General features: G+C 45.5%; 1 long non-coding RNA gene across 2 annotated transcripts; it reads right to left on the bottom strand.

The window, feature by feature from the left end:
• Nucleotides 1-3,599: 3,599 nt before the first annotated feature.
• On the bottom strand, nt 3,600-12,786 carry LOC115497306 (uncharacterized). Of its 2 annotated transcripts, none has more exons than XR_012058261.1 (3): nt 12,287-12,786; nt 11,998-12,179; nt 3,600-10,122 (listed from the first exon to the last, which is right to left on the bottom strand). It is a non-coding gene; the product is annotated as an uncharacterized lncRNA (long non-coding RNA). The 2 variants fall into 2 exon arrangements; XR_003962877.4 differs by having other exon boundaries at nt 3,600-10,127; nt 12,287-12,782.
• Between the last annotated feature and the right edge of the window lie 24 nt (nt 12,787-12,810).

The raw sequence follows: 12,810 nt of genomic DNA, 5'->3' as shown, positions 1-12,810 counted from the left end.
CTGACTGGTTCAAGCTGCCATTTACAGATCCTGGAGCAAACAAAACCACCTTCCATGTAAGTCCCACCTTTTTAGGTCTGTGGAACTTCATACAGCCCCAAAAGCACCCTGGCTTGCACAGACCCCAGCCCTCTGGCATCCCTTCCCAGGACAGGGTCTAGGCTCAGGCTGGGAGTTGGAAGAGTTTCAACATTAAGTTCAGGACATGTCAGACAGATACCTCCCACCTCAAACCAGATCACTAAGGTCAGTTTGTGTCTGTGGAGAAACCCAAAATCAACACGATTTGCCCAAGATGTGCAGGACACTGAACCAGGAAGGTAAATAAAGCCATGTCCTGAAAGTGTGCAGGGGCTTTGGGAGCACTTCCCTTGGCTGACACCAATGGAATCACAGGTTGGAGAAGCCATCTAAAATCATCAAATCCAGCTGTTAATCCTGAACTGCCAAGGCCACCACCAACCCATGTCCCCAAGTGCCACATCCGTGCATCTCCATGGGAGGAGGATTTGCAGACTGCAAAGGGGTTCAGACCCAGAACTGGGGTTTGCACATGATGTTGGTGCTACCTGGAGAAGACAGGGGGAAGGAAGGGGAACAAGCCTGGCTTCTGGAGCTGTCTGCCTTGGGAAAAGGAATGCCCAAAAGGACTGTCTGCTTGAGGGAGATGGGAAAAGCCTGGATATTGGCCCCAAGAGATCACCACTTGCTTTAGTACACCTACATCATATTCAGGGCAAGCATCAGAGAAACAAGGGCATCCTGGAGCCCTGGGATGGGGATTTTCACTCCATGAGGTGCCCAGCAAACGTTACCCCTGAAAAATGGGGGGGAGGTGGGTGGTGGGCCAGGGCCTGGGGGTACCTCTAAGCAGAGCAGAGGCCAGAGGGATGAGAGGGTGCTCACATGCTGCTGTCCCTGGCCAGGAGGTGCTGCAGCCCGGGCAGCAACTCGGTGAATTCCCAGCAGTTATTCTATGGATGCCCAGCATGGACTGGAGCATTCAGCTCCTCCTTCTCTAACACATTAATTAGTGGTCATTTAATTACAGGATGCAAAGATGAGCTGTTCCAAAATACTCATGTACCTGTGCAAAACTTGCAATGAGCTGCTAATGAGAGAGCAAGTCATGGTATTAACAGCAGGAGAAATCCATCAGCACCCTGGCAAACCTGCAATCCACCCTAACCCACACAGACTGCTCTGATCTGGAATTATCCCAGTAGCCTTTTGGGGCAGAGGGAGGGAAAAGGGAATGTGGACGGGAGAAACAAGAGATGTCCAAAACCACCTGTGTTCCCATCAAAGGTGTTGGTAGGAATGGGAAGGAGGTGCTGGTGTCATCACCACTTCAGCTCCAGATCAAAATTCAGCAGCACAGAGAAGGCCCTTGCTTCCTTGTGACTTCCCAGTGCCATTGGCCTGGGGATGGGAGTTTGTGGGGCTGAGCATGCAAACCGAGCACTCCCAGGGCAGGGAATGTTGCTGGCAGTTTCCTGGTATCTGTGATTAATTGTTGTTAATATTAAATTCAGCACTTTTATGCAGGACGCAGAAGTGCTTAGGCAGAAGCCCAGCTCCCATCCTACCTGTCATTAAAAAACATTGCAATTAAGCTCTACTGGAAGGAAATACAAGTAAATGCATCCTCTGTAAGTGGCTTCAGCTTTCCACAGACATCTGTGTCCCCTGTTTCCTCTTCGGCTGGCTGAGCTGCCTCTGTTTTCCCTCTTCCCATGACCCATACATTGCTTTTTCTCCTTAATCCTGCCCACAGCTCCCAAAGGCAAGGGCTAGAGGGGGAAGGAAAGGAGCCCCAGCTGCCTCTGACCCACTGCCACCAGTGGAAAGTTCATGTCAGCTGCAGCTGCAGCCCCAGCCCCAGCCAAAATCAAGGCTGTGCTCTGAATATCTGCTCACCTAGTTGGATCCTGATGCTCTCTTTGGTCCTCTCTGCGGGTAGAAATCCAAACGCTTCGGCAAGAGGAAGGGGTGCTACTGCCCCAGTGTGAAGCATTTAACAAATTATTTCCACTTTGCAGCAGATCTGGATGGGATTTTCAGCAGCTGAGAGCTGCTCCTGCTAAGGTAAATGGTGACAGACTCAGCCAAATGCTCCAGGAGAGCCAGCCCAGCCTCCAACCCTGCAGGTCCCGGCACAGCCGGAGCTTTGTGGCAGAGCTGTGCCAACAAGCACAATCATGGCAAAGCTGAACAGGCTGGGGGGTTATCGCTTCCCAGGACAGGGTTTTCCCATGGCACTGTCCCCATTTTACTCCAGCTGTGGTTCTTCACCTGGAAAAGGATGAGGCAGGATGTCAGAGGTGGGATGTGGGGCAGGTGGTGATGGGTCAGCCCGAGCCAGAGGACACCGAGAGGAACTGTGGTGGCAGGGCCTGAAGGGACAACCTCTTCTGCCTCTCCCCAGTGACAACAGGACTGTGATGCAGCCAGAAGTTGTGGTTAAAATTTAGGGAATGCCAGGAGAGGTGGGTGAGAGTGACAGCCCCATACAGCCAAGTCTGCCAGGTCATTGTGTGGGCAGAGTCCCCATTAGGTCCTTAAAGCCTGGGAAAAGGCAAAAAACCAAGATAAGACATAGGGGCAAGGGAGCTGGAGATAAAAAGAGGCAGCAAGATAAAAATAAACCCGGTGTCAAGGACAATACCAGTGCCAGGAATACTACATTGAAAATTTTGGACCTGGAGGGATAAAGATCATGTGAAAGGTGTTCTGAGTGCCAAAGCTGGCTTTCCAGAGCCACAAAGGATGCTGGCAGAATCACAGAGGGTCAGGATAGATGGGCAGGGCAAAGGGGCACCAGGTGTGCCTAAATTTGGGTAGGTCTGGGGCTCTGGCAGCTGCAGGGCCTGGCCAGCTGGAGGTCTGGGGTGCAATGTGAGGATTATGGGTGCTGAGTGGCAAAGAGCAGTGACAGCAGTGCCCACACCAGCCTGTGGCTCTGGCCACATCTCTGAGCTCTGCTGATGCAGCTGAGGAGGGAAAGGTTTTGCTGGGATCATGGTGCTGATGAACACAGGGTTTCTCCCCTGTTGCTTGCAAACGTCGTCATCACGTACATAAACACAAAATGCCAAAATGTGAGTCAGCCCAATGGCAGTTTGGCTCCTGCACCAACAGCCTGATAAATGGTGGAACCAGAGCTTGCAGAGGGGATTTATTCCTGTTTCCAGGGTTTCAAAAAGTTGTTTCATGGCAGGTACAATACACTGCTAAGATAGAAAAGAAAAAAAATCAAAATTAAAAAAAAATGTATAAACCAGGGTTTTTCCCAATTAGTTGCTCTCTATTGATGAGGGGAAACCTTTCAGTCTCAGGTAGTGGTCAAACATATTTTTTTTAGAGATGAAAGAAATGCAGACAGTATTTGCATGTGAACCATAGATGCAAATTTTATGAAGGTGAATATTTTATGAATATTTTTTTCAATATTTGCGGAGTAAGTTTTATGGCCTAGTGCTGTGATCCAGCATAACAAAAGGTCCTATTCACACAAGGGCACAGATCTGAGACCACCTCATGAATTCCTGAATTTCTCAGGGTTTTTTTTTCAAACATAAAGGACCCCAATGAGTCAATTATGAAGACCTTGATATAATATTTTTTTTTTTTTTATTAAAATGCCATAGTTTAAACTCTGCTCTGTAAACAGTCTGGCCTTCACTTCTATCTCCAGGTGTCAAAAATCCCATGAGGGTCAGCAAAACCAACCACAGATATAAAGTTGAGTGTGTGTGAAAAGTGTCTCCAGGATTGAGGCCAGCGATTGCAAAACAGTTTAAACTATAATCCTCCATTTTCATTAGTTTCTTGAAAAACTTCTGCTGTGGGCTTGAAATCCTTCCTGTTTTGTTGAGCCAAAGGTGATTTTTCTCCCCAGCAGTCTGAGCACAAACCTTCCCGCTGGTTTTATGTTGTCAGGCTTCAAAAATCACATTTCCCACTAAGGACATTCTGCCCTTTTCACAGAGAGAGCTTGACATTGACATCTATCATGTAAACAAAGCTAATTAAAGACAGTTATTACTTGCTAGATATTATAAAAGTCTTCCAATTCCACAGTCCTGTAGATTTGGCTGCTTTTGGTAAGTGAAGCTTTGTGCTCTCCCTATTCTGCAGAAACATTGAATACATTTCTAGCCTAAGAGGTTTCTTCAGCCCTCTGTTTCTTTATTTTCTGTAAGATTTGAGGCTGATAAAAGGGACTTCTTTCAGTCCATAGTGTTTGCCATGTCTTTGCCTTTAGATGCAGGAGGAGGATGGAGCAGCCCAGACCATCCCTGCTGTCAGCTCCACACTGCTGCAGCACCCACAGGCACTGGGAGCATCCTTCATTCCTGTGGGTTCATTTTTCAGCCTAATATATGATTTAAATAAGACCTCAGCCCAAAATTCTACATCTGCATCCTCTCCTAGGACACTGAGCAGCACAGTGGTGGTGGGCTCCAGGCAGTGGCCACCTGAAGCTCTGTTCTGTTGGAGAAAGAAATGACCTCCCACTAAGCTGTCACTGCTGTCTTGCCTTTTTGGGGAAAAATGAAGGCAGTGACTCTGTGCTGCTGAAGTTTCTATGGTTAGAGAAGCACAACTGCTCATCTAGGGACAGAGGTGGGCTGTGGGCTGCTTTGAGGTTAGGAAGATGATAATCTCTCCAAGAGCCCTGCCCACATTTCTGGCTTGGAAGAAGGTGTTTGAGGCTGTAGCAAAGTGATGGACTTGGTGCCTCCTGCTCTGAGCAGTGCAGCTGGAGGGGTGAGACAGGGCAGGAGGGAAAACTGGATAAAAATCCAAACACCTCACTCAAAGTGTCTCTAAAGCAGTCCATGGGACTTGACTGTGAACTGAACACAATCAGAAAAGGTAGCAAGAGATGCAGATGAAGGGCAAATTCTTCATTAAGAGCTGAAATGGTCCAAATAAAGAATCAAACATGGCAATAGTTATTTGAGCTATAATAGAATGAGACTTAATGAATATGTGTTACACTGTGAAAGGGGAATAAAATATTTTCTCTGCTCTTCAACAGAGATAAAGCTGAGGAAAGAATGGAAACAAGGATGGTAAAAGAGGATAAATGAACAGACAGGAAAAAGCCACTTGGAACAATTAATCTGCTTCTCAGCCCCCACTTCCCTGGTGCATGGCTGGAACCTTTTCTCTTTCTCTGGTCACATGTCTCTGCCTCCCAAAATCACTGCAGAAGTATAAAAAATCCTTCAGATGGTGGGATACCTTACTTTAATTTTCAGCCAGGCTTCAGCTTTGTAGCTTATTCAGTAACAGGTTCTCCAGGTACACAGGAATTTAACATTAATAACAGATGTTTTGACTGAACATGTAAGACACACAATGACCTTGTTTGTTTGGTTGTTTTTTGTTTTGGTTTCTTGTTTGTTTATTTTTTTTGTTTGGACTGAAGAAATATTGAGAGGCAATTTCAATTCCTGGTTTTGTTTTCCAAGTTTTCTAGAAATTAATTTCCCAAATAAACAGACAAGATGTGGGACAGTTTTAGGCATGAGATCACACATAGTAGCACCATCTTTATGAAGTTCCCTTTGGTGAATAACTCATCCCTCTGAATCTACCAAGCAACCTCTGAGCAATTCTCACAGGTACAAATCATTCAGAGCTTATGGAAGCTGCAGCCTGGAGGTAACTTTGGTGGGAATTTGCTGGACAGCCTGCCATGGGATTTTCCCTGACTCTTCCACTGAGTTTAATGTGTGCCACAAAGCACGGGGGTGTGATTTTTATTAGTTGATGGTGGCTGTTGGTTGTCCCATTCACCCAACTCAAAGAGATTCCTGGTTTATAAAAGAATTAGGGTCCCATTCCTAAATCCTGGTTACATTTAGCCAATAAATGCTGGATTTTAGCATTTCTCCCTCTGTGACCTTTCACTGGGTTCTATGTGCCACCTTGTCCTGCTCCCCAGCTCCACTTCTAACTAACATTTGCTGTGTTTTCAGTTCTCAGAACCACTATTCCCTTTCCCCTGTAGAAACAAGCATTCCCTCTTACCTCTGTCAAAAGGTATTTATGTACATGCCTCATCCACAACCAGTCCTGAGTGACTTCACACTTTATTTCCACAATGCACCACAATTGTCAGGGCAACACCACAGGTAAAAATGCCTGGAGGATGTGATAACCACTGCTGCCAAAGTGTTATGTTTTAGTATTCTCAGCAACATTTTCTTCTTTTGTTTCCTTTGGAAACAGAACAAAGCACATGGCACAAACATGCATTCATACTCAGTTTTAAACATGAGTTTTTGGAAGCTGTTTTCTTTCACATTCAACCTGGTCTAGTGGAACGTGTCCCTGCCACAGCAGGGGGCTGGAAGTAAATGATCTTTAAAGTCCCTTCCAACCCAAATCATTCCATGATTGTTTGATTCTATAAATTTCCCTGTATGAATCCTTGTTTCATCCAAGTCTCAATCCTACCATCACAACAAAAATTTGAAGTAACAACTGGTTCCTGTGTTTGTAGACAAAAGTTGAACTTTTTCCAAGCTTGAGAACACAAAAGTGTGTAGAAATGGTCTTAAATACAAACTAAAAATTGATATAATAGTTTTTCAATGCCTTCCACTTCATACTTATCACAACATTGCTAAGTTGCTGAAGGAGCAAGAATCATGTATCCTTTTGGATGTCACCAGAGGTGAAGCCTTTGCAGCCACACAGGTGAGGTCCTAGGTATAGGTGAGAAGAATGTTCACTTCAACCCTTTTGGGGAAAAAAAAGTGCACCAGAAATCCAGTATTACTGAGTTTGGTTATTTTTTAAAAACCTGTTGGCACCCACAGGGCAGAATAACAGATTTGTGGCTAAAATAGAGCCAGGGAAAGAGCAAGTGAATCTATTCAGGGATGCAGTTGGGAACACTCTGCTTGGCTCAGACAGCGATGGCTCTCACCAGATCCATTCCCCCTCAGCCGTGCCCGGGGTCACCTTTCCACCGCGGATCAACCAAGACGAGGGATCAGGTCACAGAAATGCCCCAGCAATTCTCTTCTTCCTAGAAATCTAAATTTAAAAAGGGCCTAGTGCACACATAGCAAATGTTTCACAAAGTTTTACGCTGTGTAATTGCTTGTGGCACATGCAATTCCTTAGCTGGGGTTTTCTGTGGATTTGCAGCAGATCTTCCTTCCAAACCTGCAGTGTGTGCACAAGGTGACTGCACAATCCTGTAATTACACCTGTAAATCCTCATCCCCACCTCTTTCAACTGAATAATCCAAAACACTAAATATAAAACATGCTTCAATTTGCAACTGCATTGTTGCAAAAATCCCAAAATGGTAAAATTGTGTGTTGCAACCTTCACACCTGTTGCAGAAATGGCAATTTTTTCAAATATCTACAGCTTCTTCCATAGTACTGCAGGAAAATCCTATGCCAAGGATCACAACTTGTCTGGCCATGATTTGAAAGTGGTTACTGATTTTTGTCTGCCCACTGGAATGGCCTTTCCTTGTGGAAAATAGAGCCAGTTCAGACACATTAAATGGAGGCACCAGAAACAGTAGTTTGCTTGGACCAGGAAGAACATGACACCATCCTGCGGTATACAGGAAAGGAAAACCGGGAGCACCCATGGGAAGGGGGCACCCCAGTGCTGCTTGTCAATGGGGGTCCTTTTGTAGGATGCCAAATACCACAGATGCTCATTTGCAAGAGAAAAAACTGCAGAGCTTGAAAAGGGCAGATTGAGCAAATTCATATTATTCTCATTCTTCTACTTCTAATCCTGACTTTGAGCCACAGAAAATCCTCCCTCATTTGTATCACATAGGACTATTTTTATGTGCCTTTCCACTGCCTTCCACCTACTCATGAAGTCCTGCTGATGACTTTAGTGTCACTTCCCAGTATTTGACTGCAGCTCTTGGTCATTTCCCCAGGTTTTTTGCTGTTTTATGCTGTGCTATAAAGTGGAGTTACCTCATGGCAGCAGGACTGACTCAGCTTTACCTTGGGAATGCTGTAGCTGATCTCCAGTCAGTGTTTTAGAGCTTCTACTGTGTTTTCTTGCCATTATTTCCTAATGGCTTAAGACTTTGCTTCAGTTTGGTTATAGCCTGTTCATTGTCTGCCTAATTCCTGAGTACATCCTGAGAAACTACAAGCAGGTGGAGTGGGAGCTTGATGCTGGGCTAGGCTAGGTAACATCAATGACTACCACTTGTACAGTCCTTCTCTTGCTCGTTATTCCTTGGCACTTCCACATCCACACAGTCCCACTCATAGCAACCCTAACACTCCTATTTTAAATAAGAAAGTGCCTTTTGACTTCCTTTTTTTTTTTTTTTTTTTAAGCAGCAGAGTGCCATGCAAGTCCCTGCATGAGTGTTTGTAGCTATAAAAGCAAGTCAGATGTGGTTGTATTTGCAGACAACAGTGGTACTTCCTCTCTTCGGAAATGGAGCAAGTTTCTATTTTGGGCTGTGCTGACTCAAGGCTGAGGTACCCAAGCTGATTCAGCAGTTTGGCAAGTGAGGAGAACTTCTGGTTATGAATGAAATGAGCAATAAATGTAAGTTTGTCTTCATCTTAAAGAAATGTATAATTGAGTGAAGCTACCTCCTGGTGGCAGACATTTTGTCAGGTAAGTGGAATATTCTGCATTGCTTTTGGCAAAAAGACCACTCCAATTAGACAACCATAAAGCCTGCAAGTAAAATCCTGGTCTCAGGGGAGTCAGAGATTTCTACTCATCCAGACTGGAATTTATCCTTTCTCTTGAGTCACATAAAAACATCTTCTACTGCTTACTTGCTTATTTAATCTGTTCATCTCATCTGGGATATGAAATCCTCTCAGTGATATGAAAAAAATGAATAGCAATTTCAGAAGGATGAAAATATAGAACACAAAACCAACTTGGCCACTGCAAGGAAGTGAGAATGCACCACCCATTTACTCAGCTTCCATGGGTTCATATGGAACAGATGTCAAAGGTAACCCTTGTGCTCTTCTGCTATGGAAAAAATGAAATAAACATTGTGATACTTTATAATTTTAAAACCATGAAGGAGTAACAGTCTTTCACAATATTTGCCAGTGTTTACGTGTTAGTCTGTGAAAAGAAGCCAGAAGATTTGTTGAGTTTTGGTTTTCCTAAATGACTTATTTTACCTGGAGGCTTCCAGAATTCAAAACAAAGCTTGCAATAAATGCTCTGCATGTGAGTAAGGATGAAGATACAGAAATTTGTTAGAAAGTGAGATCTTTCTGCTTATTAAGGCAAGACAGCATGAAATGGGGTATCTGAGCTGTCTCCCTTGAGCCCCCTTCTGTTTGTGGATGGTCCAAACAGGTTTTAACATATTTGCCTCTATCTTTATGCTATTTCCAGGCAGGATCAATAAACTCCACAGTTCCCACCCTATGGCATCCACGATGCCTGTTCTTTCAGGCTGCAAGTTCTTCCTTTGACAGCACACAACAAAAGCTGCAAACTCTCAAAGACCATTCCTCCTCCCCAGCTCCAGCAACCCCGCTGGCACTCAGGCACGCCGTTGTTCCAGCCAGCCGCTCCCATGCCGTATTCTCTGCCTCGTGAAGGCGGTTTGTGAAGTCTAAAAAAGCATCATGTGGGCTGTCACATTTCAGAACCCCCTAAATAGCTTTGCGTGGCTCCATCAGATAAGCAGTGAAGTACAATATTATGAATGTCAAACAACAGCTCATCATTAGAGCTGACAAAACTTGTTCCCCTGAGAGGGGAAGTAAATACAGTTCCATAGACTAAATGTGTATTTAGTGGCTTGAAGTTAAAAGAACTCTGCAAGGAGGATTTGCATTTGCCCAGCTACTGCTCTGTGAAATATTTCCTCTAACTCAGTCTCTGAGAAAAGAAACCAGTCAGAGTATCTTGGAAGGGTGGTCAGAGCTCTCCACAGGGATCCAGCACAATCAAATCCAGAATAAACCCAGGACTCTGGATCCAGACTGCATGGTGGCTCCCAGCTCTACCAGAATGGCTCCCTAAGAAAGTGATCCAGAGGAAGCATCTTCCTTAAAGAATGTCACAGACATGACCCACTCAGGTGCTGCCTTGGAGGGACACGCTGGCTGTTACACCTGTCCTGGATAAAAACAAATCAGAAGGTGGTGGTGGTGAGGAAATAACAAATACAACCTCAAACCACTTCTTGCTCTCTAAAACAAATCTCAGTCACACTTAAAATGAATCCAAGCATCACTGGTGTTTGTGGTTTTCTGCTTCATGTATTTAATCTGCTACTTGAATTCAACAGAGAAAAATTTACACAATAAAAGCAAAGTGAAATGAAAAATTCAGTGTTTCAGGCGACAGTATGAGATCTGTCCCAGCCAGAACTGTTCCTTGACTGCACATGCAGGGTTTCCACGGAACTTGATAATGACAGGGGAAGGTGGGGAGTGGTTGGGCTGGTGAGTGTTGGGTGGCTGTTCCACCCAAAAGATCAAGTGGAGGAGCAGGATGGAAATCTACAGGTTAAAAGTGTAACAGGAGCTCCTTGGGGGAGCAAGGATTCTGCACCACCTTGACACCCCCATGTGAAGCTTACCAAAGGAGGGTCTGACAAGTCAGACGTCTCCTCCCATACTATCTCCCTCCTTCAAACCCATAAACAAAAGCTGGGAAAGAGGAACTATTTTATTAGTGGAGATCAAAAGCTGTCTCTGACCAGTAGCCAGACAAAATTTGGTATCATGTGGGTCACTCAGTGAAAACTTGTGATGTAGCCAGTATCTTTGATGTGATTCTGTTTATTCTAAGAACATACAAAGTACCACTTTATGGAGCCCAGGGGAACAAGACAAAAAATCTATGCTGGAATTTCAGTACCTCTTAAATCTCTACGTTCAAATCACCCAACATAAATCTTACATGTTTGCATAAAAAAATTAAAAACACAACTAGTTTTACCTTAAATTCTCTGCCAATGAGGTAAAAAACTTTTTTCTTTTCTCACCTTGCCTTTGAATCCTTGGAAACTGTTGCTCTTCTTTAATCCGGCAGATTAAATAAATTCATCACCCCGTATGAAGTAAAAATGTAACTTAAAAGTATATTTAGATGAATCAATATAAAGGTTGGAAAGAAGTTTTAGTAAATTTATCAATTAATAGCCAAGCCCAGGAGGCCATCCTGCCTTTCTGCTCTATCAGCTCAGGGATTTCTCTCTTCCCAACAGTGTTTATGTAAGAGCTGCATGGTAAGCAGCACTTGATATAAAATATTGATCAGCTGAGCCATTAGCTGGAATTCAAGAGACAACTATGTCACAGCAAAACCAGAACAATTATTGCTATTGATTGGAATTTTTAGAGATTATTTTGATATTTGAGCATGTCAGGAAATACATATTTCTTCTAAATAATAATACTAGAAACGTATGTTACAGCATGGCTACAAGACATCTTTACAAAGGAAATGGAAAATAGGGCAGGTTTCAATTTCAGTAATTGTGTGGCCACAGATTTTCTGTTACTATTTTTAAAAAAGAGTATAGAGAGTCATAGACCATTAAGGCCGGAAAAGACCTCCAAGGTCATTGAGTCCAACCTTTGACCCAAAACTACTGTGCCCACTAAACCATATTGTGAAGTACCATGTGCACTTATTTTTCTGAACACTTCCAGGGATGGTGACTCCACCACTGCTATGGGTGATTTGTGCCAGTGTCTGACCACCTTTCCAGTGAAGAATTTTTCCCAATATCTGATCTGGTCTTGGCCCACCTTGAGGCTGTTCCCTCTCATCCTGTCCCTGTTAGCAGAGCCCAACCCTTATCCGGCTGTCCCCTCCTGTCAGGAGTTGTGCAGAGCCACAAGGTCCCCCCTGAGCCTCCTTTTCTCCAGGCTGAGCCCCTTCCCAGCTCCCTCAGCCCCTCCTGGTGCTCCAGCCTCTTCCCAGAACACTTTCCAGCCCCTCAATGTCTGTCTTGTCTTGAGGGGCTGAAAACTTACCCCGGAATTGGAGGTGCCCCAGCACAGGGGACAGTCACTGCCCTGGTCCTGCTGGCCACGATTTCACTGTTAATGCACCAGCGCCATTGGCTTTATTTTACAGGATACTGTGGTCTTCAGAGGAGAAAGGATTGCAGGAGGAAGGACGGCTGGAGTGAAGTGCTTTGCTGGGGAAGGCTCACCTGGAAGAAAGTAAATAGGATTCAGGGAAGGAGAAGTCAGCAGGAAGAACTGGGGCTGGAACTGAGGGGCTCAGAGGGATGAGGCGGGACCAATTTGGGAACATCACCTGTGAGCAAAGGTGAAGGATGCAGAGCTGGGGAGAGGAGAGGGAGCTATAGCACCAGCAGAGAGAAAAACGCTGTGAAGGAGGAAAGCCACGGTCCATCTGCGAGAAGAGATAATGAAACCGAGGGAGCGGTGCAGGCGAGATAGCGTCAGCCATAAACAAGCGGAGAACGAGGAGAAAAATAACCCAGCCAGTTTGCAGCGGGGCTCGGGCCGAATTGTTTGGTGAAGTGCGTGTTGTCTGCGCATGGCAAATGTCAGCTGGTGGGGAGGGCGGTGGCGGGGGCAGCCCGGGAACCCCGGCGCTCGGCCCCGCGGACTGTCTCCACTGAGGTGCCGCCCGGCTCCCGCCACCCCCGGCTGTCCCGTCCGTGCCTCACGGAGAGCGCCATCAGCATCGCGCCCATCCGCCTCGGACGGGACCGTCCCCGCTCCTGCCCGCGACCCTCACGCTGAGGCGGGAAGTGTGTGTTTGTGTGTAGGGGGGGGCGCGCTCCCGCCGCGCCGCCGCGCCCAATTGGCCAG

The sequence above is a fragment of the Taeniopygia guttata genome, chromosome 14 (genome assembly GCF_048771995.1).
Source record: "Taeniopygia guttata chromosome 14, bTaeGut7.mat, whole genome shotgun sequence".
Classification (NCBI taxonomy): domain Eukaryota; kingdom Metazoa; phylum Chordata; class Aves; order Passeriformes; family Estrildidae; genus Taeniopygia; species Taeniopygia guttata.
The sequence above is the reverse complement of the archived record's forward strand: the minus strand, read 5'-3'. Positions and strand labels throughout refer to the sequence as shown.